This window comes from Artibeus jamaicensis, unplaced genomic scaffold, assembly GCF_021234435.1.
Source record: "Artibeus jamaicensis isolate MK-2021 breed Jamaican fruit bat unplaced genomic scaffold, CSHL_Jam_final contig_519, whole genome shotgun sequence".
NCBI classification, from domain to species: domain Eukaryota; kingdom Metazoa; phylum Chordata; class Mammalia; order Chiroptera; family Phyllostomidae; genus Artibeus; species Artibeus jamaicensis.
Genome location: NW_026521871.1, coordinates 19,760,871 through 19,787,487, shown reverse-complemented (window position 1 = coordinate 19,787,487; position 26,617 = coordinate 19,760,871). Strand labels below are relative to the sequence as shown.

At 35.7% G+C, this 26,617-nt stretch overlaps 1 protein-coding gene across 3 annotated transcripts in view; it reads right to left on the bottom strand.

Annotated features, from left to right (window-relative positions):
• PPARG (peroxisome proliferator activated receptor gamma) overlaps window positions 1-26,379 on the bottom strand; it is a 147,030-nt gene extending 120,651 nt beyond the window's left edge. Inside the window, exon 1 of one of the 3 annotated variants that reach the window (XM_037139322.2) lies at window positions 26,047-26,379. The gene's annotated coding sequence lies outside the window, so the exon portion shown is untranslated. Of the gene's footprint in view, window positions 1-21,342; window positions 21,369-25,056; window positions 25,144-26,046 lie in introns of those variants that run through there. The other 2 variants (XM_037139323.2, XM_037139324.2) reach the window with 2 other exon arrangements.
• Window positions 26,380-26,617: the final 238 nt, after the last annotated feature.

Genomic DNA, 26,617 nt, shown 5'->3' with positions numbered 1-26,617 from the left:
TTTTTTTACATGTAAGTCAATTATAAAGGGCTTTATATATATGAAAATAAAAAAGATTAAAAATTTTTTTGAACAAAATCTCTATTTGAAAATTTAAAGAATGCTGACTCCAGGTTAAGATTTTTATAATAGCTTTTCTTGACATTTGTCCCAATTTCTCTTTGAAATACATATGAATTAATTAATAAGTAATGAAAATAAAGAAGGAAGAAAGTAAAGATTTTTGGGAACTTCTATTTATTCCTAGCTTGTAGGCCTAAGAGTTGAATCAAACAGAAAACTAGCTGGCTTCTACAACTTTCAGAGCCAGACAGAATTCCATCATCTTTCCCAAAACTCTGTCTCATGACTAAGATAGGTGATTTCTCTCCTGTATTCATTCAGCATTGCACTATACCATAGAAGATATAGTTTCCAGGCATACAAGATCCATTCTGTACCTTTCAAATTTCAAGGATTAGAGTTTTTTCATGTTCTCCATCTGGTCAGTTAAATTCAGATTGGTTTATATTTAGATTATAAATCCTACTGCTCATGTAAGAGAATAAGGTTGTGAAGACCCTCACATTTCAACAGAACAAATATTAGATAGGGGCTGTTCATATCTACTCTTCCAACTTTTTTATATTTCAGTAGAATTTTTACCAGAATCTAAGCAGATAACAATGCAGCAAAAAGGCAATTTCTCAGACTAATTTGTACAAAATGGTATAAATGGTAACACTTGATGTAAGAAATAAAAAAAATTAACAATGGAAACAACTGAAAACTTGTCAAAGAATTACTTCTCCCGAAACCTCTGGGCCTAGATAATTTTATAATTTTTTTTCAAATTTCAAGGAAGAGATAATTTTCTTGCTATATAAACCATTTCTGAGTAGGAAGAAATATAGTGACCAAATTAGTTTTCAAAAGTAGCATAATACTGATATTAAAAATTAATAAGAGCAAAGAGAAAAATACCAATAACTAAATAAAATTAAAAAAAAAAAAAGAATCAGCCAGGAAATTTGTGACAAATAATAATTATGTAGGTATAGGAACTGATAGATAAAAATGTTATTAAGAGACTATAATTTAAACAGCTTGGTGGTAGAGCATGAATACATGCACATAGAATCCACAAACAGATATAAATTTCTTAAAAGATGGACATTAAAAAAAAAAGATTTATTTCTAAAACAGTGTTTAAAAATTAATTCAGTGGTTAAAAAACCTGTAATTAATTTGCTGTAATAGAATCCATATTAAACTTATATAAGAAATTCTCACATGTTTAATGGTTAAGAATTCAACAATTATTAAAAATGTTTTCTCTAAGAATCAATAAACAATAAAAGCATAAAAAAAATTATAAATAAAATGCTAATCAACAATTTAAGAGTATACTAAAAGAATAAACCACCCTAATCCAGTTGAATTTATCTCAGAAAGGCAAAGACAATTTAATATTAGAGAGCCTGCTAATATAATAGGTTGCCCCTAGCTGGTGTAGCTCAGTGGATTGAGCGCGGGCCTGCTAACCAAAAGATCGTGCTTCGATTCCCAGTTAGGGCACGTGCCTGGGTTGCAGGCCTGTTCCCGGCAGAGGACACAAGAGAGGCAACCATACATTGATATTTCTCTCCCTCTCTCCTTCCCTTCCCATCTAAAAATAAATAAATAAAATCCTTTTAAAAAAATAGAAAAATAAAGTACTAAAAAAAATAGGTCAGAGCACTAGGGCAAATTTTAAAAGAAAACATATGATTATCTCAAAAATGGAAGATAACCCTCAAAATTCAATATACAGTCTTGATAATATTTCTTTAAAAAACCAAGACTTTAATAACCTGAATATTTATTTCAAACTTAATTGTGAAATACTAAAGAAGCATTTTCCTCAAGTGTATTTTCTTTTCCCCCCAGAAAAACAAGTTCTTTATTTAAAAAAACACACACACACAACAGTAATGGAAGGCTTTAATATTCTTTCAGAATTTTGACAGATCAATTTGGCAAAAAGTAAAGACACAGCATTTGAATAATACAAGGAACTTAAAGACAACATTCATTTCTTATGTGATAGAACATTTACAAAAGAAAAAATATTTAGCCCTGACTGTTGTGGCTCAGTGGGTTGGGCACTGTCCCCTAAACCAAAGTATCTCTGGTTTGATTCCTGGCCAGGGCACTGCCTGGGTTATGGGGCCAGTTGGGGGCCTGCAAGAGGCAACTGATCAATGTTTCTCTCCCTTCCCCCCTCTCCAAAAATAAATAAATAAAATCTTTAAAAATAAATAAATAAATAACAAGAAACCAATTATTTACTGGCCACTGAAATATCCTTAATAAATTCTCCAAAGCATTTTTTGGTCATAATCAGATAACTTTCAGGAAACTTATAAAAATACCAAAAAACTAAATCATAGAAATCAGAATTCCTAACTCACTCCCAGATCAAAAAGGCAATTATGAGTTATCTACAAAGTAATAAAAATTACACTTAGATAGGACCTGTACTCACATAATTTGTAGCCTTAAATACTTCTAATTTTTATAAAAGGACTGAAAATAAGTGAACTGCATGATTCAATTTTTAAAAAATTAATACTATAAACCAAGAAAAAGTATGAAGAGGAATGTAATACAAACGAGAGATTAAAATAAATGAAAAAATACTTGAAAGGATAAGTTTTATTTAAAACATCAAACAAGCCAACACTCAGCAAGTCTAATTCAGAAAGACCAAACAAAATTGCTTATTGGGAATGCAATTGATATTATAGCCTCATGAACACACAAGAAAAAGGAAAAGACTGAAAAAATTAGATGGTGTGCAAATCCATAGCAACCAAATTGAAAATCTAAAAGAAATGGATAACTTCCTAGTACATTTTGGACTTCCACAAAACCTTACCATAATGTAAAAATGGGGTCCAAACATTTCAGTCCCCTAAAAAATTCAGGGCTGAATTACTGCAAAATTAATGAAAACCAGTATTTTTTTCATCTTCCCATGACTTGACATCAAGCTGGTCCACCCAAGCCCCAGAGGTGGCACTGCCCATCTTTAGGCAGACAGCTGTTCTGCTTCTTTTTTTTTAAGTATATTTTATTGATTATGCTATTAGAGCTGTCCCATTTTTTTCTCCACTTTATTCCCCTCTGCCCTGCACCCCCTTTCCATCAGCACCTCCCCACCTCAGTTCATATGAATTGGTCATACATATAAGTTCTTTGGTTTCTCCATTTCATATACTATTATTAACATTCTCCTATTTTGTACTTACCTTTTATGCTTATTTCCTGCTCTACCTCTGCTCCCCGCTGATAACCTTCCACGTGATCTATATTTTTGTGATTCTGTTCCTGTTCTAGTTGTTTGCTTAGTTTGGTTTATTTTTTTTAGGTTCAGTTGTTGATAGTTGCAAGGTTATTGTCATTTTACTGTTTATAGTTTTTTTTCTTAGCTAAGTCCCTTTAACATTTCATATAACAAGGGCTTGGTGATGATGAACTCCTTGAACTTGGACCTTATCTGGGAAGCACTTTATCTGCCCTTCCATTCTAAATGAAAGTTTTGCTGAATAGAATAATCTTGGATGTAGCTCCTTGCCTTTCATGACTTGGAATACATCTTTCTAGTCCCTTCTTGCCTGCAAGGTTTCTTTTGAGAGATCAGCTGTTTGTCTTATGGGAACTCCTTTGTATGTAACTCTCTCTTTTTCTCTTGCTGCTTTTAAGATACTCTTCTTCTCTTTAATCTTGGGTAATTTCATTATGATGTGTCTTGGCATGTTCTTCCTTGAGTCCAATTTCTTTGGGACTCACTGAGCTTCTTGGACTTCCCAGAAGTCTATTGTCTTCACCAGATTGGGGAAGTTCTCCTTCATTATTTGTTCAAATATATTATCCATTTCTTGCTCTTCCTCTTCTCCTTCTGGCACCCTTATGATTCAGATGTTGGAAAGTTTAAAGTTGTCCAGAGGTTTCTAAGTCTCTCCTCATTTTTTTGAATTCTGTTTCTTCATTCTGTTCCAGCTGAATGTTTATTTCTTCCTTCTGTTCCAAATCATTGATTTGAGTCCTGGTTTCCTTCCCTTCACTGTTGGTTTCCTGTATATTTTCCTTTATCTCATTTCACATAGCCTTCACTTCTTCCTCTATTTTGCATCCATACTCAAGCATATCTGTGAGCACCCTGATTACCAGTGTTTTGAACTGTGCACCTGATAGGTTGTCTTCTCCTCATCACTTATGGTCTCTTTCTTGAGTTTTGATCTGTTATTTCATTTAGGCCATATTTCTTTGTCTTGGCATGCCTGTTACATTATAAGGGGTAGAGCCTTAGGTTTCACCAGGGCAGGGCAACACATGTTGCTGTGTTGTGGTGCTGTCTGTGGACGAGAGGTCACAGAAGCAACAATGCCGCTTACTTAGCTCTCACCCAGTTTTCAGTCACTTCCCCTACTACCCACAAGCAAATTGGGCCCTTCTGGTGCTGATTCCCAGGTGGGTGGATTTCTATACATTCTAGGACCTGTGGGTTTCTCTAATGAACTCTCCTGTCAGGCTGGGAGTTCCTCCTGCTGACGCAATCCCAACAGGTTTTTATAGCCAGAGGTTTTGAGGCTTTAGTTTTCTGTGCTGGAACCCTGGGTTGTGTTGTCTATCTTGCTCCCCAGTTGTTCCTCCTGGCTTACCTGCACACGAATGTGGGACTGACCAGTCCACCAGCCACCAGCTCGCCCAGCCCAGTCTATTGCCTTTCTGTCAGTCCTCGCCACCCTGGCTGCCTGTCTCCGCCCCTACCAGTCTGGATGAATGTATCTTCTTTAACTCCTTGGCTGTCAGACTTCCATACAGTTTGATTTTCTGACAGTTCTGGTTGTTTTTGATTTTTTAAATTTGTTGTTGTCCTTCTTTTGGTTGTGTGAGGAAACAAAGCATATCTACCTATGTCTCCATCTTGGTTGGAACTTCCTGTTCTCCAAATGTGTTCTATATAGACAACTAGTTCCTTACAATTTTCCATAAAATACATTTGCACATGTTGTTCATCTTTAGAGACTAATAAAGTACATTAACATTGTTTTAGTCTGTAAGTCTTAATTTTTTAAAAAACAGAATCAACAGTAACAATCTGCTTAACTGTTTCACTCACTACTTCTCAAACTTATTTGAACATTTGTTTCTTCACTTTCCATCATTTCACTTCTCAACACACTTTACTGTGATTTGTTACCTATCTACTGAAACTCAAGCAAGAGTAACAAATTATCTCCTTCTTGCTAAAGCATTTAGACTTTTCTTGATTTTCATTCTATTTATCCAATAATGCTCCATTTACCTGTAAATATTTAATATTGGCTCTCCTTGTAGGGAGAAATCTTCTGATTTGTAGTGTTTGCCAACATCTGTGGTATAAATACTCCCACCATGACTGATTCAGGTTACCAATGTGATGTCACTGAGAGCAGAGAAGGGAAGAGCTGGTGCAGTAGTAGCACACAACAGTACATAGTATTTCCAGCATATAGATATAACCAACATGAACACCACAACAGTGTTAAATAACCAGGAGTGATGCCCTTATTAAATTGCAAGTATATACAATTTAATTTTTAATAATGGCTGTGGATAACAATTAGCTCACAAAAAGTCTGAAAATTTCACAATTCACAATCCACAAGCCAGTCTGAGCTGGCTGCAGCACACCACCGTCTCTGCTTCTGAGCATCTGACATTTCAGCCATCTTCTGTTGTTAAGACTATCATGTCCTCTCTGCGCTTCCCAGAGATCAGATTCTCTGAATTCTTATCCAGTAACAGGACTACTATTTTCGTCTCTTTTCTTGGTAGCTCTTCTTTCTGAGACCTTCAATTTCATGTGTTCTACAAGTTCCATCTTGGCCTCACTTTCACTCATAAACGTATCTACTTGATAGTAGACCTTAAATCTTCATTTCTAATCACAACCCTTGTATCAAGTGTTTTTATTCTGTATTTCCAACTTTCTTTTAAATACCCCTATCTGAGGTTCTTCTGGAACCTCAAACTAACATCATCCAAACTGGCTTCTCCCTCTGAAGAAGTAAAGAAGCACAATTCAACACTTAATTGGAACATTCCTTGTTCCTTGCAAGATAAACTGATTGCAGTGAACCAGAATAACTAACAGTTTAAATCTAATCCATGATTACACCTGAATATGGTTATTCTTGTGTAGATCTAACTGTTAAGTGTGGAATGGTGGGGGTGGTGTAGAAATATTCTCTGGCAAGTTAAATACTGGAAAATTGGATTCTTGTTATTAAAGAATACAAGACAGGGTACTAGCTTCAGGTTTCTTGGGTTCAAATCCTAGTTCTATCACTTGGCAGTTTATTTTTCTCTCGCTGTACTTGTTTCTTCATCTGCAAAATAGAGATAATAGTGTATACTTTACATGATTACTGGAAGAATAAAATGACATACTGTATGTAATGTGCTTAAAATAGACCTTGATACAGAATAAGTGTTCAATAAATATTAACTATGACTATAATAGCTAAATTAATTCAGGGGGGGCTTGAGATAATTAAAAGAGTCATTTAGAAGGATAGTTAAATGACTTTTTGCTAAGACTAAAGCATAAATTGAATGAAAGGAAAGCATTCTCTAAACATGAAATCGTATGGTTACATTTATAAACTCATCATAAACTAAGTTATCCTAATGATTAATGTTACCCTAAAAAGTCATGACTACTATTTAGAATTAGCAAGTAGAATGTGCTTGAAGATTTGAAATAAAAGGCAACAATTATTTGTTGAGCATCTGATATTTGTTAGCAATGTTCTAGGCGCTGGAAATAAAGAATGAACAAACTGGCCAAATATTCTAACTCTTGTGTAACTGAATATATAAATATTCAATTAGATGCTAAAGGATATGATATGTTCACCACTTGAGAAAAAATATAGAAATTAAGGTGGTTAAAGACAAATAAGAGTTAAAGTATATTTTATTGACAATGCTATTACGGTTGTCCCATTTTCCCTCTTCACTCCCCTCCACCCTGCAAACTCTCTCCCACCCACGTTCCCCCCTTTAGTTCATGTGCATGTGTCATACTCATAAGTTCTTTAGCTTCTACATTTCCCATACTATTCTTGCCCTCTCCCTGTCCATTTTCTACCTACCATCTATGCTACCTATTCTCTGTATCTTTTCCCCCTCTCCTCCTCCCACTCCCCTCTTGCTAACCCTCCATGTGATCTCCATTTCTGTGGTTCTGTTCCTGTACTAGTTGTTTGCTTAGTTTGTTTTTACTTTATGTTTTAGGCGTGATTGTTAATAGTTCTGAGTTTGTTGTCTTTTTACTGTTCATATTTTTCAATCTTTTTTTTTAGGTAAGTCCCTTTAACATTCCATATAATAAGAGCTTGGTGGTAATGAACTCCTTTAACTTGACCTTGTCTGAGAAGCACTTTCTCTGCCCTTCCATTCTAAATGAAAGCTTTGCTGGATAGAGCAATCTTGGATGTAGGTCCTTGCCTTTCATTACTTGGAATACTTCTTTCCAGCCCCTTTTTGCCTGCAAGGTCTCTTTTGAGAAATCAGCTGCCAGTCTGATGGGAACTCCTTTGTAGGTAACTGTCTCCTTATCTCTTGCTGCTTCTAGGATTCTTTCATTTTAATCTTGGGTAATGTAATTATGATGTGCTTTGGTGTGGGCTTCCTTGGGTCCAACTTCTTTGGGGACTCTCTGAGCTTCCTGGACTTCCTGGAAGTCTATTTCCTTTGCCAGATTGGGGAAGTTCTCCTTCATTATTTGTTCAAATAAGTTTTCAATTTGTTGCTCTTCCTCTTCCCCTTCTGGCACCCCTCTGATTCAGATATTGGAACACTTAAGGCTGTCCCAGAAGTTCCTAAGCCTCTCCTCATTTTTTTGAATTTTTGTATATTCATTCTGTTCCAGTTGAATGTTTATTTCTTCCTTCTGTTCCAAATCGTTGATTTAAGTCCCAGTTTCCTTCCCTTCACTGTTGGTTCCCTGTATACTTTCCTTTATTTCACCTAGCAAAGCCTTCATTTCTTCCTCTAATTTGTGACCACATCAACCAATTCTGTGAGCATCCTGATCACCAGTGTTTTGAACTGTGCATCCGATAAGTTCGATATGTCTCTGTCACTTAGTTGTATTTTTTCTGGAGCTCTGATCTGTTTTTTTGTTTGGGCCATTTTTTTTTTGTCTTGAAGTGCTTGTTGTGTAGGGGTGGAGCCTTAGGTGTTCACCTGGGCGGGTCAACCTAGTCGCTGTGCTGTGAAGTTGTGTGTGGGAGGAGGGGTAAGAGAAGGAACAGTGGCATTTGCTCCTCTCTCTGATGGATTTCAGTCACTTCTGCCGCTTCCCCCAAGCAAAATGGGTCTTTCTGGTGCTAATTCCGTGTGAGTGGGTTTGTGTATGTTCTAGGACCCTATGGGTCTCTCCACTGAACTCTCCTGTGAAGCTGGGAGTCTCTCCCAGCAGCTCAACCCCCTGAGGTGTTTTCAATTGATATTCTGAGGCTTTATTTCCCCCCAACACTGGAACCCTGAATTGTGCGGTCTCATTCCCCAGTTTCACCAGGTTTATCTGTGGATGAATGTGGAACCACCTGGTTTGCCAGCCAGCTTGCGCACCATGCCCCTCCACAATCTACCACCTCGCTGGGTCCGCCCGCTGACATCTTGCGCCAGGGTTCCGCCAGCCAGGCCTGTGCGCCAGCATCCACCAGCTGCTGCCTAGCGCGTCTGGTCCACCAGCCACCACTTTTTTTGCCGAGACCCCTCTCCTCCTGGCCTCCCAACTCCGTCCCTCCTACCTGTCTGGATGAATGTGTCTACTTTAACTCCTTGGTTGTCGGACTTCCATACAATTCAATTTTCTGTCAGTACTGGTTGTTTTTTTGTTTCTGAATTTTTGTTGTCCTTATTTTGGTTGTATGAGGAGGCACAGTGTGTCTACCTATGCCTCCATCTTGGTTGGAATTTCAATTAAGAGTTATTTCAACAAGCTACTATGCTTTACCAGGATTCATGAATTAAGCTCTATTGACCACCTTCTCCTAATCTGATGATTAATGATTCAATAATTTTTTTAAAAATCAATCAAAATTCATTTACAAGTTCATTTACTTGTTCATTTACAAAATTCATTTACTGCTTTTATTTAGTCTCAGGAAGAGCAGCATAAACAATTTATTTATGTTAAATTCAGAATAAAAACAACCCTATGTAATATACAGTGATTATAATTAATAACATTAAATTGTATAACTTAAATTTGTTAAGAGAATAGAACATAAATGTTCTCGCCAAAAAAAGAAAGAAGAGATAAATATGTGAGGTGATGGGTATGTTAATTTACTAGATAGAGGGAATCTTTTCATAATATGTACATACATCAAATCACCATAATACACATTTTAAATACCTTAAAATTTTATATGTCAGTTGTATCTCAACAAAGAAAAAAATCTCTACTTTCATCATTTGATTAGCAGATAAAAATACACTTTTATACTATAGTTAGAGGCCTTATCAAAAAGGGACGTGCTAGGAATTGGGAAACAAAAATGAAGACAGTCATCACAGAGAGAGAAACAGACAGAAAAGGTAAAAAAGGGACTTGAATATGGGAGACAACAGGAATGAAAAAAGGTAGGAAAGGAACAGAGTAAGAACTAGAGCTAGAGCTAAATAAAGGGGTATAGGAAAGGAAGGAGAGAAAAAGAAGAAGATAGAAAGGGCAGGCTCAGAAATTCAGATTAGTTAGAGTTAATCACTTTTGATATTTAAGCTAATCTATTCACTTTGAATATAAGCATCAGAAAGAGTCATTAGTACTTTAAATATTGTGCAAACACTAATAAGCCACCAAAATTATTTAGCCAAAAAGTTATATGTAATTGATAATTACACATATATGGTACTTTCAGGAAATTATCTTTGTTTTTCTCTAAACTCACATTTTCCCTACTTCTGTGTCTCTGCTCATACTATTTTTCCATTTGAAAGACTTACAATAGCCAAGTGCTGGAAGCAACCTAAGTGCCCATAAGTAATGAATGGATCAAAAAACTGTGGTACATTTACACAATGGAATATTATGCAGCAGAAAGAAAGAAGGAGCTCCTACCCTTTGCAACAGCATGGATGGAACTGGAGAGTGTTATGATAAGTAAAATTAGCCAGGTGGTAAAAGAGCACTACCATATAATCTCACCTGTAAGTGAAACCTAAACAACAAAACAGACAACCAAGCAAAATATAATGAGAGACACTGAAATAAAGAATAAACTGACAGCCCTGGCTGGCATAGCTCAGTGGATTGAGTGCGGGACTGCGAACCAGACAATCGTGGTTCAATTCCCAGTCAGGGCACATGCCTGGGTTGCAGGCTGGTTCCCTGCAGGTCAGTTCCCAGCAGGGGACGCATGAAAGGCAACCGTACATTGACGTTTCTCTCCCTCTCTCCTTCCCTTCCCCTCTAAAGATAAATACATTAAAATGTTATAAAAAAAAAAAAGAATAAACTGACAGTAACTAGAAGGGACAGGGGATGGGGATAATAGGGGAAAGAAAGGGAAGGATCATCAAGGAACGTGTATAAATGACCCATGAACAAAGCTGAAGGGGGCAGGATTGAGGGTGGGGGTTGGGGGTTGGGCAGGGGAAAGTAGTGATGGGAAAATGGAGACAACTGTACTTGAACAACAATTAAAAATTTTTTAAATAAAAAACAATAAAAAAGAAAGGCTTTGTTCACCACCGCCCCACATTCAGTGAACAATATTCAATAAGTATTATTAAGTACCTATTATATACTAGGCATTGTTCAAGGCACAATTCAAATTTTTACATATATTCTAATAAAAAGTATAAGCTATTTTAATAAATACATAATAAAAATGGGCTATTTTAACAAAGTATTTCACTAGATTTAAAGTGAAATGGATTTTCTTCTTTAGCTAAGCTTCTTCTTCACCTGACAACATAACCACTAAAATAATCCTTAAGAAAATAATGTACCTTATTTAAGAATTTCCCCCAAATACAGTGAGGATATCACTTCTATAGGAGTCTAAGTTCTCCAGATCCTCTGAAGTGCAATTAATCTGTGATAATTCTACTTGCTGAATGTTGACAACAACAGTTTGAGGCTTGTAATAACTAAGTGAAATAAGTTGAATAATAAAAGTTACTTGAACTTTCACTAACATCAAAATGGAATCACCAAGATGTTCCCAAAATGGGTAGTTATGCCTGGTCTTGATCAACCATGACATTACAGGAACAAGAACAAATTATTTAAACATCAGCAACGTGACTGTGATTTACGTAACTCACTTCTGCAGAAATTTGCATTACTTGTGAAAAATGTCACATGGGAGAGGAACTTACTACAAATATTAAAATTGGAAATAAATGATGGTCAAAAAGGCATTAAAGATAGTACTTTCTTTTAACAAAACTGAGGAACTGTATAGATATGTTTAAAATAGAATTTGCATTAAATTTAGGGAAATGCAATTACAAGTGTGGCACTTAGTATGGCCTGGTGCTCCAATACAGGTAATTATAAAATATGTTCTACTAAATTAATGTTATAGAGTAGAGAATCACAGCACCTTCAAGTTGGGAGAGACCTTGTAAGTCACCAACTTTGTTTTTCCTACCAAAGCAAGATTTCTTACAGATGGTCAGACTGGGATAAATATGTCTACTGATGAAGCACTTACTTTCCCACTGTTGGTACTTTCCCACTGTTGGACAACTGTAGTTACTCAAATTCTTTCCTTATACTGAGCTGAAGTATGCCTCCTTTTAATATCTAGCAATCCTTTGGTAAGAGACTACCTATAACACGGGAAGCTCTGAGAGGGGAGGGACTAGTTCGTCTTGCACACTGCTACCATCCCATGCCAGCACAATATGTATTAATAGCACACAGTAAGCATGCCATAAAAATGAGTAAATGGCTGATGACTGCCCTACATGACTCAGTCACTAAGTTCAGTCAATTCGTCCTTCAGGACGGTAGTCCTCTAACTGAGACGAAGACATTTTTTTCTTTTCTTTTTTCCCTCCTTTTCTCTTTAATACATTGTGCATACTTTTATAATGCAAAATAATGTGCTTGAATGTCCTTAAAGTATAAAAGTTTTTAAACTCTTATCCTCAAATCTGTACTTACCTTGTGTCAAGTCAGCAACTAAGAGTTTGTGAGCAACACCAGTCCATACACCACAGTTGGAGTATCACTCACTGCTTTAGAATATTTTTCATATTTTCCTGTCTTCATTCCTACAGGCCCTCCTCATGTTATGTCCAGATAGCCTCCTATAATTGTTTTCCTTGTACACTACTGCCTGATTCATCTTCTGACTAAATCACCTCACTCCTCAAGACCTGGGCTCTCTCCACTCCTTAATAAGATAAAATCCATACTACTTTGCTTGCATTCTAGACCCTTTCTCATAGTACAGGCTTTGTTTTCTTATACTGGATATTCTTTTCCCCTTCTCTTAAAGCTATCTCAAGCCCTGAATTTTTTTTTAGGTAAAATTCACAGAACATAAAATTCACTATTTTAAAGCATACAAGTTAGTGGCATTTAGTATATTCTTAAAAGCTGTACAACCATCACCTCTATCTAATTTCAAAACATTTTAATCACCTCAAAAAGAAATCCAGTAACCATTAGGCAAGCAGTCACTCTTACTCCCCCTGCCCCAGACCCTGTTAACCACCCTGCTTTTTATCTCTTTTGATTTACCAATTCCAGATATTTAATATTAATAGAAATCTACTTTGGTTACCTTCTTTTTTCTATATACTTTTTTAAAAAATAAGGTTACTCCGACAATCCCTGAACTTTTGAGGTGGAGTTCAATTCCCCCCTTCTCTGCAAGGCTTTTCCTGGGTATACATACTCCCCGTGTCACACTGACCTTGCCATTCTCTGAATTTTTCTAGTACTTGGTTTTGTTTTTTTTTTGGCCTTACTTATTTTACTCCTTAATCATATATACTGCTTTGAATTGTTGGTTACAACAATTAACTTTACCTCTTTTGGATTTATGTAGATTATAAACGTCTAGTTCTAAGGGCTTTGGTGTCTCCTCTTTTGTGCCTATAACCTACTGGAACATGTGTGCAATATACAGTGTGTGGCCATATATGAATAAATAAGTTAAGGGAACTGATGTCTGGATCATCAATGAGAACTTCTAAGTTATTTCAGTTTTTTATCCCTCCTTCTGTCATGCTCTAGCCTCCCAGCCACTTTGCTTCTCTCTCTAGGTATTGTATCTAGTAGGGAACAATACCTTCTTTGCTCCAGCACAGCAATTTTCAACCTTTTTCATCTCATGGCACACATAAACTAATTACTAAAATGTATCAGCATGCCTACAATATTTTTTGTTGATCTGACAAAAAATGGGTATAATTTTGAGTGATTTACAAAAAAAATAATAACACTATTTACCTACCCTTTTTGCGCCAAAGTGAATTTTTAAAACTATCAGGTGCCTATACTTGTATATAAGGATTTCTGGTACTAAGAATTAACCAATCGGACACTACCTTATTATGAAACATGACCAATAAGATGCAACTGTATTTTATGACCTATATATTTATGGTTCAAGACAGGACATTTACACTAGATGGCTCCTGTTGTGCTGGCTGTTGTTGTTGTTCTTTGTGTTGTTTTGGTTTTTTACCTGACAATCTAAGAGAAAAGATTCAGTGCCCCTGACTAGTCAGGCACTGCATGTTTTAAAAATTCAGTCAGCACACCAGTCTGCTGTGGCACATTGGCTGAAAATTCACTGCCCTCGCAGGATATGAACAGGTGTGGCTGCAGGAGGATAATGGCAGGGTGCCCAAGGGTGTAGAGGGTGCAAACTCCCTGCATTGATCTTTTGTTAATAGACTCCTACCTTCGTTCTACATCCACAGATGAAGGCCTACTAAATGTGGGTGTTCAGAGATGTCACAGGGCCACATTAAAGATTTGTTTATTTGCCTTGCTTTCATATGTAAATCAGTTTCTTTGGTATTTTTCATTTGAAGTTGCTCATAAACCCGTATCTGTCTCGTAGAAAGATATTGTTAAATAATTGTGATGATAATACTTGTGATTCATATTTGAAATAGCTGATCAATTAAAAATTTTGCATATGATAGGCTAATTAATAGGCCAAAACTCAATAATGTTTTATCTAACACTTAACAAAAAGTTTGAAAGGGAACTAGTTTTATTTGATGCATGAGTAATAAGTCTAAATAACATTTCATATTGTACATTACTGTGAACTTTTTGCCAGAGGTAATACTAAACAGAATTTGTAACAGTTGCCATCGGAAGCCTCAAAACAAGAATGTAAAAAGAGTTCTACGGCCCTTAGGCCATTTAAAACCTGTTCTTCTGACCAGAACTAAAAGATGTAACACAAAATGAAGTCTACAATTAACAATTTGTCCCTTTCATATCCCATTTTGCCATTTTAGAAGAACAAACAGGAAATGTCTTCTGGCATTAATTTCATATCATTATGCATCATAAAAATGATCCATAAAATAGAAATGAACATTTTAAAAAGTAATTTAGGGAATTCCTCTAAAAATGTGAAGAACAGTAGCACTGAGAATTTCTTACAAGTGATACTGAAAAAGCAAAAGTTGTCCTCAAAATCAAATAAAATTTAAAAGTACTTATAAAGTACTTATAATACACCCAGTCCCCTATATTATAGACTGTGAATTAGGGAAGGTATGCAGTGCATTACAACAGTCATTCCTATCCATTAGGAATGAACAATTCTGCCAGGCATATAAAACTTGTACATAAAAATTGTAAGACATGACAGTAAATAACATGTGTAATAACCACATTAGATTACATTTCACAGTAAATCTGCCTTTTGTTTTACTTCAGTTTGCATTTTCTGAATTCAAAAGCTGGTGGCAAGGCTAAATATTTCATATACATGTCATATGACAAAGGTAATCAACTTGACATTTAAAAACTTTGAGTATGCATAATAAAAACAAATTAATTGTGTGTATGTATTATGCTTTGTTAGGATCAAAGGGCATTCCAGAAAGCAAAGTGGAATACATAGCATGAATCATGTGAGTGGCCAAAGAAACACTCATGTCAACATATGGGGCTCAGTCACTCCACATTTTACCTTTTACTGAGCTGCAGTTATTTGCTTACCTAGTGCTAGATGCCGGTTCACCTATCCAGCATTATGTAGTCTCAACACCAAAAAGCAACTCTCTTACTATCTGTAAGGCTGTGTTTCCAAGCGGGCAGATATTGTTTCCCATATGAGGACATCTAGTGCTGAGAAGTGAGTAGTTATTCAATAAATGTACATGGAGTTTGTGGAATCGAACAAATTGTGGTGAAATTTATAAAACTTGAAAGTTTTGGTTACATTTGTCCTGAGCTATATTCTAATATTCCATGTCACTCCATATATGAAAATCAATTCCATTTAATGTCATATAAATTCCTTCAAAATTTATTTTACTTATCTTTTCCCCCCAAAAGTTTCATGCTCAGAATTTATTTTAAGTAGTCAAAATATTTTCTGTCAATTTAAAAACAGAATTGAAATGGTAGTTAGATAATCTGACTGTAAATATAGAAGCTGGAAATAGCTATAAAGTTAATTTGACCAAAGGAGGGTTATTTGAAATAGGATCTTGGTCTCCTTTTACTCAAATATTATATTCTAAATATGGAGAAGTTTTTAATGGAATATTAAAGGAAACTAGCTAGCTTTATTTCCTAGAGAAAGAAGGATTTTAAAAAATATTTGAATGGGATAGGACCAGTAAACTTTGTTTTAAACTTTTGTTTGTGCAAATAATTTCTTATAAATAAAATTATGAACTAAATTGACTTGGATTTTTCACCACTTAAATACATAGTGGATACATTCCTACTTCCTTTGTTAATAACTTTATTACAGAGATAAAAATAAAATAATGTAATAAATAAATGATATGTAACATATAATACATAATATATACATATAACCAAGAATAATAAGTAACAGTGACATCTAGGAAATATATTCAAGGACACAGGTTTTCCCCTATGGCACACCTAATTCAAAAATAGCTACTGACTCGTTGTTAGCCTAGCAATGCTGCCTAGACACAAGGCACGGGCCTGACTCTGGCCTCCTCTTAGTCACCATCTTTCCCACTAATGTTCCTGTTCAATCTAGATAACGATAATCATAAATTCCAGGAGAGAAGGGATTTGTCTGTCTTCTTCATTGCTTTATCCTCCTTTTCTAAAACAACTTATGGCACAAAGTAGGAGCTTAATAAATATCTGTTGAATAAATAAAACTTCATAGGATCTTCTCAGATTTGCTCTTTAAGGTATAATTAACACAAGTTTGTGTTAGCCACGAACAAATTCTAAGAGCTATAAACTGAATTTTGTTAGTTTGGATTTGCTATATTAAGGATTAAATCATAGGAAATGGGGAAGGCAGAAAGAAGAGAGAAATGGTTACTATCCCTGGTATGAAATTTCTAAAAAGCTTTTAAAACTTTGTTTTCATTTAGGTAAAGTTTATTCTAAAGTCGTCAGGCTGATATGAGTTGTCATTTTTTAAGTCCCAAATAAAGGGACAAGAAAAATCTAATCTGTGATCTGGGTCAGAGGCAAAATCACTTAATTGTCCCTTTGAAATTTCTAAAACAATGCAACAGAAAAAAGGAAAAGTTAATTAATTCAAAGGCTATTTCTGTGTGTGTTATATACATGTGTATATGTATATATATTTATATACATATAGATGTATCTTTTAAAGTGTTCACTCAGAGGTCTGACTAAATTTGAGGAAACCTCTACTCACTTGCTATTTTAAATCTTTTTATTTTTTAAAATTATTATCAAAAATTATACCAAGGTCTCATAATGACCATTTGCAATCAGAGTGTACCTTCACATGCTTCTGCACCAGCTCTTTATGGTTACAAGTTCAGCATTACGTCGAGTTAGAAAACCAAGTAACTCTATCATGAGGTTATTTAATTTTAGAAAAAATCATGAAAATAATACAAAATAATATTGAATGTCAACTGTAATTGAAAAAAATTAAATAAATTTAAAAAAAAGAAAATTTCAAACTCCTAACAGGTAATAAAGCAACTTCTTTTATAAAATAATAATTTTAGGAAAAAACATAATATACATACTTTTCTTTAAAAAATTAAATAGGGGTGGCTTTATAAAAATAACTAGGAAAACTGTTTTTAGAAAGCTCTGTTTGTCACTGTATGCTAAAGATGAAAGAGAATACAGGCTCGAAGCAATCAACAAAATCAAACCTTATAAATGGCTAAACAAAACTAAGAGGGTATAACAGAGATGGGATTATTTTCCCTCCCAAATAGAAGTTGGTATAGCAAAGAGTAAGGGAACCCAAGTGAAATAAAATTATGAAATAAAATTGGGTATAACAGAAAAAAATTCATGTAATGTCTTACGTTATGTTCAATGGCTTTAAAAAATAAAATAGCTAGAGGATTGTAATGTTTAATTTACTATTTACCTTGATTTATACTGATCATAGACACACTAAAAAAAGGCTATGAATGTATGTTTTTAATTACAGTAGTAATTTTATACTACTGGCTAAACTTTGAAAAACAGAAAAATTTACAAACAACCCAAAAAGCTCTCCTAAACCTTACTATTTTAAGATAGCTGTTGTAATGTTTGTATATTCCTTTCCAGACGTTTTCATGTACATATATTTATATAAAGTTGAAGTCATTAGAGCACATATCTTTAAGGCTACTTTTTGTAACTTAGTATTTTTCAGATTTGCTATAGTTTTATAAATTGTCATTGATAATTGTATAACATTTCACCTAGTGATTACACCATCATTTACTTAACCATCCCCCTGCTGTTGAATATTCAAGTTACTTCCAAATATTTGTTCCTATAGCAATGATTTTATGAGTTTTTGTGTATATGGCTTTTCTTATATCCCCCTTCTCTTTTGAAAAAGTACCAGAAGTTGGGGTGTAGCATCAGAGTATGTGATATATTGTCCAATTTGCTTTCTAAATAGCCTAAACTAAATCAGAGACATCAGAGATATGTCAAAGTACAAGTTTCTTGAATTCCAGAATAATAGAATTTTATAATAAAAAAAACTATTGACAATCACTAGGAAGGGTAGATTTTCTACTTATATTAAATGGAAATTAAGGTTTACAAATCCATTATCTTTTAAGTCTATTTAATGTGACTCCTCTAGGGGTGAACCATCCTCTGTGATCTTATAAAATCCAGTCTTTGAAGCTGTACTCTTTGAACTTGGAGACTCAGGATCCTAGCAACTATTCTAAGGTGAGAAGAACCAGTGACAGACTAAGAAGTAATCCGTCTAGCTTTTTTTTCCTTTTTAATCTTTGTTTTAAGGGGGTCTCAAAATTCTGTGACAGATTTTTGGCCAAGTTGTTTCCATTAAAAAGTACTGGTTAAAAAAATTATAACTTAAAAACTGATACACAGTCTTGACACAAGCATATTAACAATTAACACTGACTTTATTTAAGTAATAAAATGTCCAACCAATAAAGGTAATGTCACAGGATGATCCCAAGAGATTCCACCACTAGGCAGAATATGGCAAAGAACTTAACACTCAGGGTAAGGCCTACCAAAAATTATTCAAACTAAGTGAACTAACCACTGGGCTCCAGGCTATCAGACTGAATGCAGGAATCATCTTGGGTGAGGAGTTCTGAAACAGTATACATGAGAATTTGATGGAGAACTTGTTTAAATACACCCCCAGTTTCTGATTCAGTAGGTCTGGGACGGGGCCCAAGGATTTTCATTTCTACCAAGCTTTCAGATAATCCTGATACTGGTGGTCTAAGAACCACACTTTAAGAAACACTGCCTTAGATTATTTCTGTATTGTTATTAAAATATTTTAAGTGCTTATACGTGCTATATGCTGGAGACAGAAAGAGAAATAAAACCCAGTCAATACCTGTTTCAAGAAACTGGTAATCTATATTTTTGTAGACATTGTACTACTCTCGTCCCTAAAAGCTAACAATTTAGACTTTGTTGAAAACAAAATTAAAAAATATATTATATGCCCTTAAATAAAGCCAGGTTGTTTCTAATTAGTTCCAAATGCTTTAGGAAAACATGTAGTAATCCTACATTGGCAAATGCCTGGGTATTTTCTTCAGTCTTCTGGATTTTAGTGACACATGCAAATAATTTGTTAAATTATCGTCTTCATTTATATATACACTATTCATATGTTTTCTCTTTCATAAACTCCATCCACTATATAAAACAAGAGAAAGAACTTATATACTTTCCTATATGCCATCAAAAACTTATTCATATAAGTAATTTTCAACTGACAGAGAAGAACAACATTTAGTAAGGTAAGACTTTGAGATTCTATGCTTTAGATTCAAACTTCAGCAATCCTTTGGAAAAGCGAGTGACTGGTAAGTAACACCTAACTGTTAAACACTACCCATTAGCTGATTCACAGAATTGGTGAACTTGCTTTTGAGGTAGCTACTAAGCTTCTATTTCTAACAGAGATGTGATGGCTTGCCATAACTTGTTTTGGCAAAAAAATAAAAAATAAAACATGTATGATATTTTATGACCTGTAGATTTCCCAAAGCATTGAGCGTTCATTATTTATACTTCTTCAGTGTATTATTTTTCTCATGAGATTGGAGGATTCCTCTCATTTCAATTTATTAGAAAGTTACTTTAAAAATCTGGAAGAAGTAACTCATGAAAAGACTAGATAATCTGTCTAAACACTGCAGACAAAATAAAAGATAAAATAATATTACAGTGAGAGGTAATATTCAGATATTTGATTATATTAACCAATGACTAACTCATAATCTTAATTTGATATTTCCTAGGAAAATGGATGTTTGGAAACAACAACCTGTTTTCTTTGAAGGAAAAAATGGTTCAAGAAAGAATTACAACTTGCGTTGATTTTTAAAAGGGAAATAAAAGCATGTATGGGAGAATAAATCCTTTCCTATCACTATTTCAAATGTCTATTTCATATTTTTTTCATGAAGGCTGGTTTATGGAGAAACTGGAACGTGAATCATTTTGATTTTATTTTTCCTTCTACTGATCTCTTTCAAGTGTGTTTTGTATACATTTAAAGGCCTCTTTTTCAGATAGCATGGCAACTAGGAACTAACATCTCAAATTTTTGCTGATGATGATTTAAAGAATTAACCTTGATAAAAATATTAGCATTTTGAAAGTGGACTCCAAACTTTCAAATGACAAAAGAGAGTTTTAGAGGTGGAATGACAGCCAGTGGGGTGATGTCAAGGTTAAGGGGTTCATTCTAGCATTTCATCATTGCACTCTGGTGATCTGACATGTATGTTTCCGCAATGCCTTCACTATAAAGGAACATTTATTCCTTAAACATACAGGATAAGATTATTTTATTTCCATTCACTTTCCTAGAGGAACTTATAGAGCCAGAGAGAATAAGAGTTAAGTGGCAACTTTAGAATGTAGAGCTATTCTAAAATTCTATAGTGTCATCAAAGACCTCAGTAAATTCTTAGAAACCAACCTCATATTTTAGGCCTATGCACAGTAACCATGCCATCTCCTGACTGTGGGAGTTGAGCATACAGAAATCTCTTACACTCCTACTCAGGGTATTTCCCTATTTTTCTACCTCCGTCCTATCTATTATCTACTTATCTGTGGTAAACTGTGAAGGACTTTTCCCCCCAGGTTTATACTAATCTGAACTCTTCTCAGAAGGTCAGAAAATTTGTCTCCATAAATCTTAATCATATAATTCTCCTAGAAGAGTCCACAAATTAAAGTGTTTTTTAATCAGTTAAAACTAGCAATAAATTTATGTTCTAAAATTAATGCAGTGAAATAAAAATGTTTTCTAACCAGATACTGAATCCAATTGAACTAAACTATTATTATATAATCTAGTTTAAATCCTGACTACAAGGTTTCGAATCTCTGTTTTAATCGACTTATGTTGTATGAATTGATGCTTCATTTCTTTCCTTTATTTCTGAGAAATCATAGTAGGAAAAGGAAACTCATTGCACCCTGTCCCAAAACAAGATTTTCAAGTTGCAAATGGCCTCGTCACTGGAATAGAAGGTAAAGCAATGAGTCTGAGAAAGCTCAAACTATATTGTTTAGAGAGTGGAAGTTAATGCCACTCTCCACTTCTCACCCCCAAAGGGGAAGCCACAGAAAAATGGAACACTTACCTACAGGCACTGGCCTAAGCCTTTCTTTGTCCTTTGCTTTCCCCTGCCTTTTAGCTATGTCTCTACTTGGGCTTTGTAGCTTTATATTGCAGGAGCATAGTGGGGGTCAGGCCTGGAACCAAGTCCCTTACTTTCTTGCATAGGAGACATTTCACAATAAAGTGTATTACTTAACAATTCATAAGGAGAATTTAAAAGTCATTATTTGGATGATGCCCAGTTAATTATATACTTTTCCAATTATTCCCTACTAGTAAATTGGTGGGTTATTAGGAGGCATTTTCACTTTTCAAGCCACTGAAAGCCTATTTGTTTTATTATAACTTGTTAGAAAGAGACCCAGTTTTTACAATAATCACAAGTCATTTAGTTCTTTAGCCTACAACACTAAACTGCCTTTTGAGCTGAAGGATTATAGCACTCATTACACATCAGACTTGCTCCTGGGTAACATACAATATATGCAAAGTATGCACCATAAATATATGTAAAGAATAAAACTTTATTTTAAAAAAGCACAAAATGCGCCTTCTAGGTGCACTAGACATGGAGTAGTGACACTCGAGGATCCACACTGTGTCTACTATAGGACTCACAAAGATAATATCAATAAAACAAAAATAATTATTAGGCCGATTTTTTATCCAAAGTAATCAGGGAATGATGACAATTCAAAATTGAATAATGATGGAATATTTCCAGAAACATTTTATAAATTGATCACCTCACGGCAAGCATTATCTTCAGTTCGTTCTTAACAATAATCTCAAAATCAGTACTAAGGTGAACTATTAACATCTGTAAAAGAGTTATTTAGCTGTAACACAGATAACCATGAAGGTTCCCTTTAAAAATATCAGCTCAGTTAATTTTGGGCCAACATTATATCACTTACTATACACAGGCTTGCTGATAAAGTCTTAAAATCATACCAAAAAAAGCATGGTACAAAAACTGCAATGTGTTTTCCATTTCACAAATAAGAAAATAAAGAGTTAGGGTAAAGTGATGTGCCCCGCTATAGTAACTGAAATGGTTAAAAATGTAGACATTCATATTCTGAATTAAAAGTTCACTATTAGGATATTGATTTCCATTGATTGTTGAAAAAAGTATTAAGTATAAAGTATAAATATAAGTAAATTAAGTATTAAGTAAAAAGTATAAGATTATTTAAACCTGGTTTTTAAAATAAAAAAGAATTTAAACATATACTATTACTGGTGATACATTTTCTTTTCTTAATATCTGCAAAAGTTTTCCCCAAAATATGGCCTATTGTATTGATGCCAACTTCTTTCCAAGAACTTACATAAATATTTTAAATAAATAAATATTAAAACCTGTTGCTTTTATGAAATAACCCTTAAAACATATGTCATATAACTTTCCCAAATCTACCTCTGTATTGTGATAAAATGCAAAGAGTTAATAAGAAAACCTCAGGAAGATTACAAATAATCTTCAATTTAACATTTTTTAAAATCTAGAATGCTATGAAACTAGCTGAAATATGATATACTGGGTCTATCTATGCTTATAACATGGCTATTCACAGATGTTATTTTGTTTTTGTGGAGCCAAATTAGATCAGTTTTGAAGGGACTTTATAAACATTTTAAATTGCTGTTCTTTTTGTTGCTTTTCAGCCTTACGAGGGAGAAAAGATAGAAAAGAAATAGCTCAAGAGGTCAACTACCTTAATGTGGAGATCTGCTAGTAAAAGGAATAAGAAAAGCAAGTTAAAAATTAGTTTTAACAATTTTTAAGGTGGAGGTCATATATTTACACTTATAGACTAGCAACTTAAGTTTTCTTGATTACTGATTAAAAAAATCCTATTCGACTAATATTTATTTAGTGAAATTCTACGAGATCAAAAACTTGTTCCAGTACATTTGCCACGCCTCATGATATAGTTCCAAATTCAAATGACAGTGAATTCAACAGAATACCCACAAATTAGAATGACTAACATTTTCTGTCCTATCCATTGGGCATGTGTAGACCTTATAAAAGAAGCAAAAGTATGGGCCAGGATATATAAAACATTTTCAAAGTATTATTTTAATATTTTTCCCACTTTATGAAATTCTCCTGTTATTAACAACCATTTCACAATTTGAAAGCTAAATGAAATGTATTATTAATACTTCCATGGGTTTTCACAGCAGTGCCTTTTACACCACTGTCACATGCATAATTATCTTGATAATTAAAATTAGCGGCAAACATCATTATTGTCAGATTTACAGAAGGGAGATAAGTGTTTACAGTTATATTACTTACTAATTTAAATCAATTAGCCATGAGCAGTAATGCATTTCTAATGCATATTCCTAAAGTCACACTTTTTCTCCTGTATAAATTTTAATACATCGGGATAATATAATTTTAATGTCACAGGGACTTTGAAATTACATTGTGATTTTCAAAAATTTATCATTTATTATTTTTAAATGTATTCCCAAAATATACAAAGAAATGAACATTAAGAAAACTAGTCTCTTCAAAGAAAATTGTGTATTTAATTATTTAAAATCCCAATCGCGGTTTTAATTAAAAAGAAATTATATTCTTTTAAATGTAAAAGAATGAAAAAAAAGTGTCCCCAAAAATTAGCCTGGAATTCTGCAAACCTTTGTACTTCACTGATGCCATGATTTTATAGTAGTTATTGTAAAAGCTAGAAACAAACAAATAAAACATTAAATCATGAGGTTTTTCCTTCCAGTGAGTTGCAAAAGACTGAGTAGTCACTAGTTGATTTTAAGATCCTTAAATTTAAAATAATCATCAGCAAGTGAATATCAAATATCAACTAATTTAAATTAAAGGAGAAAAATTATGTGAGGTATAAAGTATGACAAAAATGGATGGTTTATAAGAAACTTCAATTTTGGGCTAACTGAACATTAGTTTAAAATTTTGGTATATTAAATAATACTACAAAATGTATTAAGTTTGGGGTGAATCTGATTGAAAACAGACAATACAAAAACTGTTACAAAATATGAACAGGATCTTTTGAAATATCACTCCAAATGCTAACTGGTAGCATCTATGACTGTTTTCTATAAAACTTTATTTGGAGTGGAAGGTATTTCCTTAAGGGAGAAGCCACAGTGAATATCTACGTCAGTCTTCATCCTACAAGGGTTTTCTAAATCATTTAGCACCACCAGCTTGGTTCTGCTTTCAGTCAGGGATTGATCGCTTAGCTATAGATAGGAAGAGTACCACAGAGCACCTCAGAGCTGTCGAAAATCTGACCAGGTCCTCAATAACCCCAGTTACAACTTGTCTCATGAATGATAAAAGCACTTGACCTTAAAATAATGTACTTTAAAATCGAGTTTCTCCAGCAACAGGTTTCACACAACTCAGTTCATCATCTTGCCTGGTTTTGTTTTCAGATGATAATTCATATAAATTAATTTTACAGTTTGTCCCCAAGTTTAAAAGGAAAAGAAGAAATATTTCAGCTCCTTCATGACAGATTACTATTTTTTACTCTATTCTCTTGAAATAATTGACACTATTTCCCCAACTATATCCTCAGATTCCAGTGAATTAGATTTTCACGGCAAAACAAAACAAAGAAAACTAATAATATAATGGTGATATTATATGATCACCATCTTCGTCATCTTGCAAACTCTGGCACATCAACAACACATTTCAGCAAAATGCAGTTACAGTGAGCCAACTCACCTAAGCACTGGGACTTAGAAAGAAGGATTTAGAAATGCAGCCTTCTGATTCACCAGCAGAGGTAAAGGCCCCTTCTTTACCTAACTGACCTTATATAAAAGCAGCAGATAGGTTACTCCCAGTTTCTGCCTCCTTACCTTAGGCTCCGCCCCAAATACCAAAGCCTAAAGTACCACGGCTACGCACCACCTTGCAACCCCTACAGAGGGACCATGAGTTCTGTTAAGCACTCTGCCTCTGCCTATCTCAGGCTACAAAGAGCATGTGTGCACGAGTGGGAACCCTCAAAACCCTAACGCTCCCTATCCAAACACGGGGTGTGGGGGTGCATTCTCCATCCCAGGCTACTCTGGGGACTCCAGCCCACACCCCCAGACCCTCACTAGGTTCAGAGCCAGCAGAGCGCTTAGGCACCGGGGCTGGGTGACCCCAAGGGCAACCCTAGCTTAACTGTCACTATTATCACACAGCGACTGCCGCCGGGGTTCTGCGGACCCAGCAGTAGAACTCTACGGCCGCCGGATCGCCACGCAAGGGATCCCGAGTTTCTGCTCCAAAGTTTCCCTGGAGCCGCACCCGGACGCCTGCGCGCCTCGGCTGGGAGCTCGGAGGTCCCGGGTTTTCCCGTATCCCGACTCAGGGCAGCGCTGGAGGCACGCGCTCCTCTACCGGGGCTGGACCGCCGCTCGCCGGAGCGCCGCGGGTGCAGCCCGTGCCCTCCGCCGCTTCGTTTGCTCGCGCTCCTGCCAGACTTCTCTTCAGGGCGCGACCCTCAGTCTGGGACCTGTGAGCCCCCGTCCCCGCGGACCACCACCCCTTACTGGCGACCCCTTAGTCAGTCCGAGTCCCCTATGAGACCGAGCCTTCGCCCCGGGTCTCCTCACCCCCTGCCAGCCTTCAGCCACAACCCTCTTAGGTCCCGGACCCTTCAGTGCGTCCCCTCCCTCAACGTCCGCCGACCAGGCGGCCGCCCGGCACCCGAACTCTGACCTGCGGCGGTGGCGGCTTGGCGCCCCACTCCGGTGTCCAGGAGGCTGACCGAGCGCCGCGGGCGGCGGCTCTCCGCGGGCTCTGGCTCCGGCTCCGAGTGCGGTCGGCCCCGCCTGCCAGCGGCCAAGCGTGGCCGGAGGGGGGTGTGGGGACGCGGGGCGGCGGTCGTGCGGACGCACAGGCGAGAAGGGAGCTGCCGCGGCGTCCGCGCGAGGTGCCTTTTCTGAGCGCCTACTGTGTGCCCAGCCCTATTTGTTCCTCACAACCACCACTGGGAGGCGGCCCCGAGTGGTGCGAAGCTCAGAAAGATGCACCGGGTCACGTCGAGTAGAGCCCGCGCGGTGTGCTTTTCCGGAGCCCGGCAGCCGTCTCAGACCTGGGTGTTTCTCCCTTCTCACAGAAGTCTGCGAGATTCCCCTTTCCGCCCGCCCCCATTCTTCTTTTCAGTGACATTCTTTACCAGAAGATACTAAATCATACATAGAATCACCTGGTTTTTATCTGATATCCCAGTGGTGCGCACACTTTCAGCGACACCCATCCCCCTTTATGCATTTATAATTCACACCGG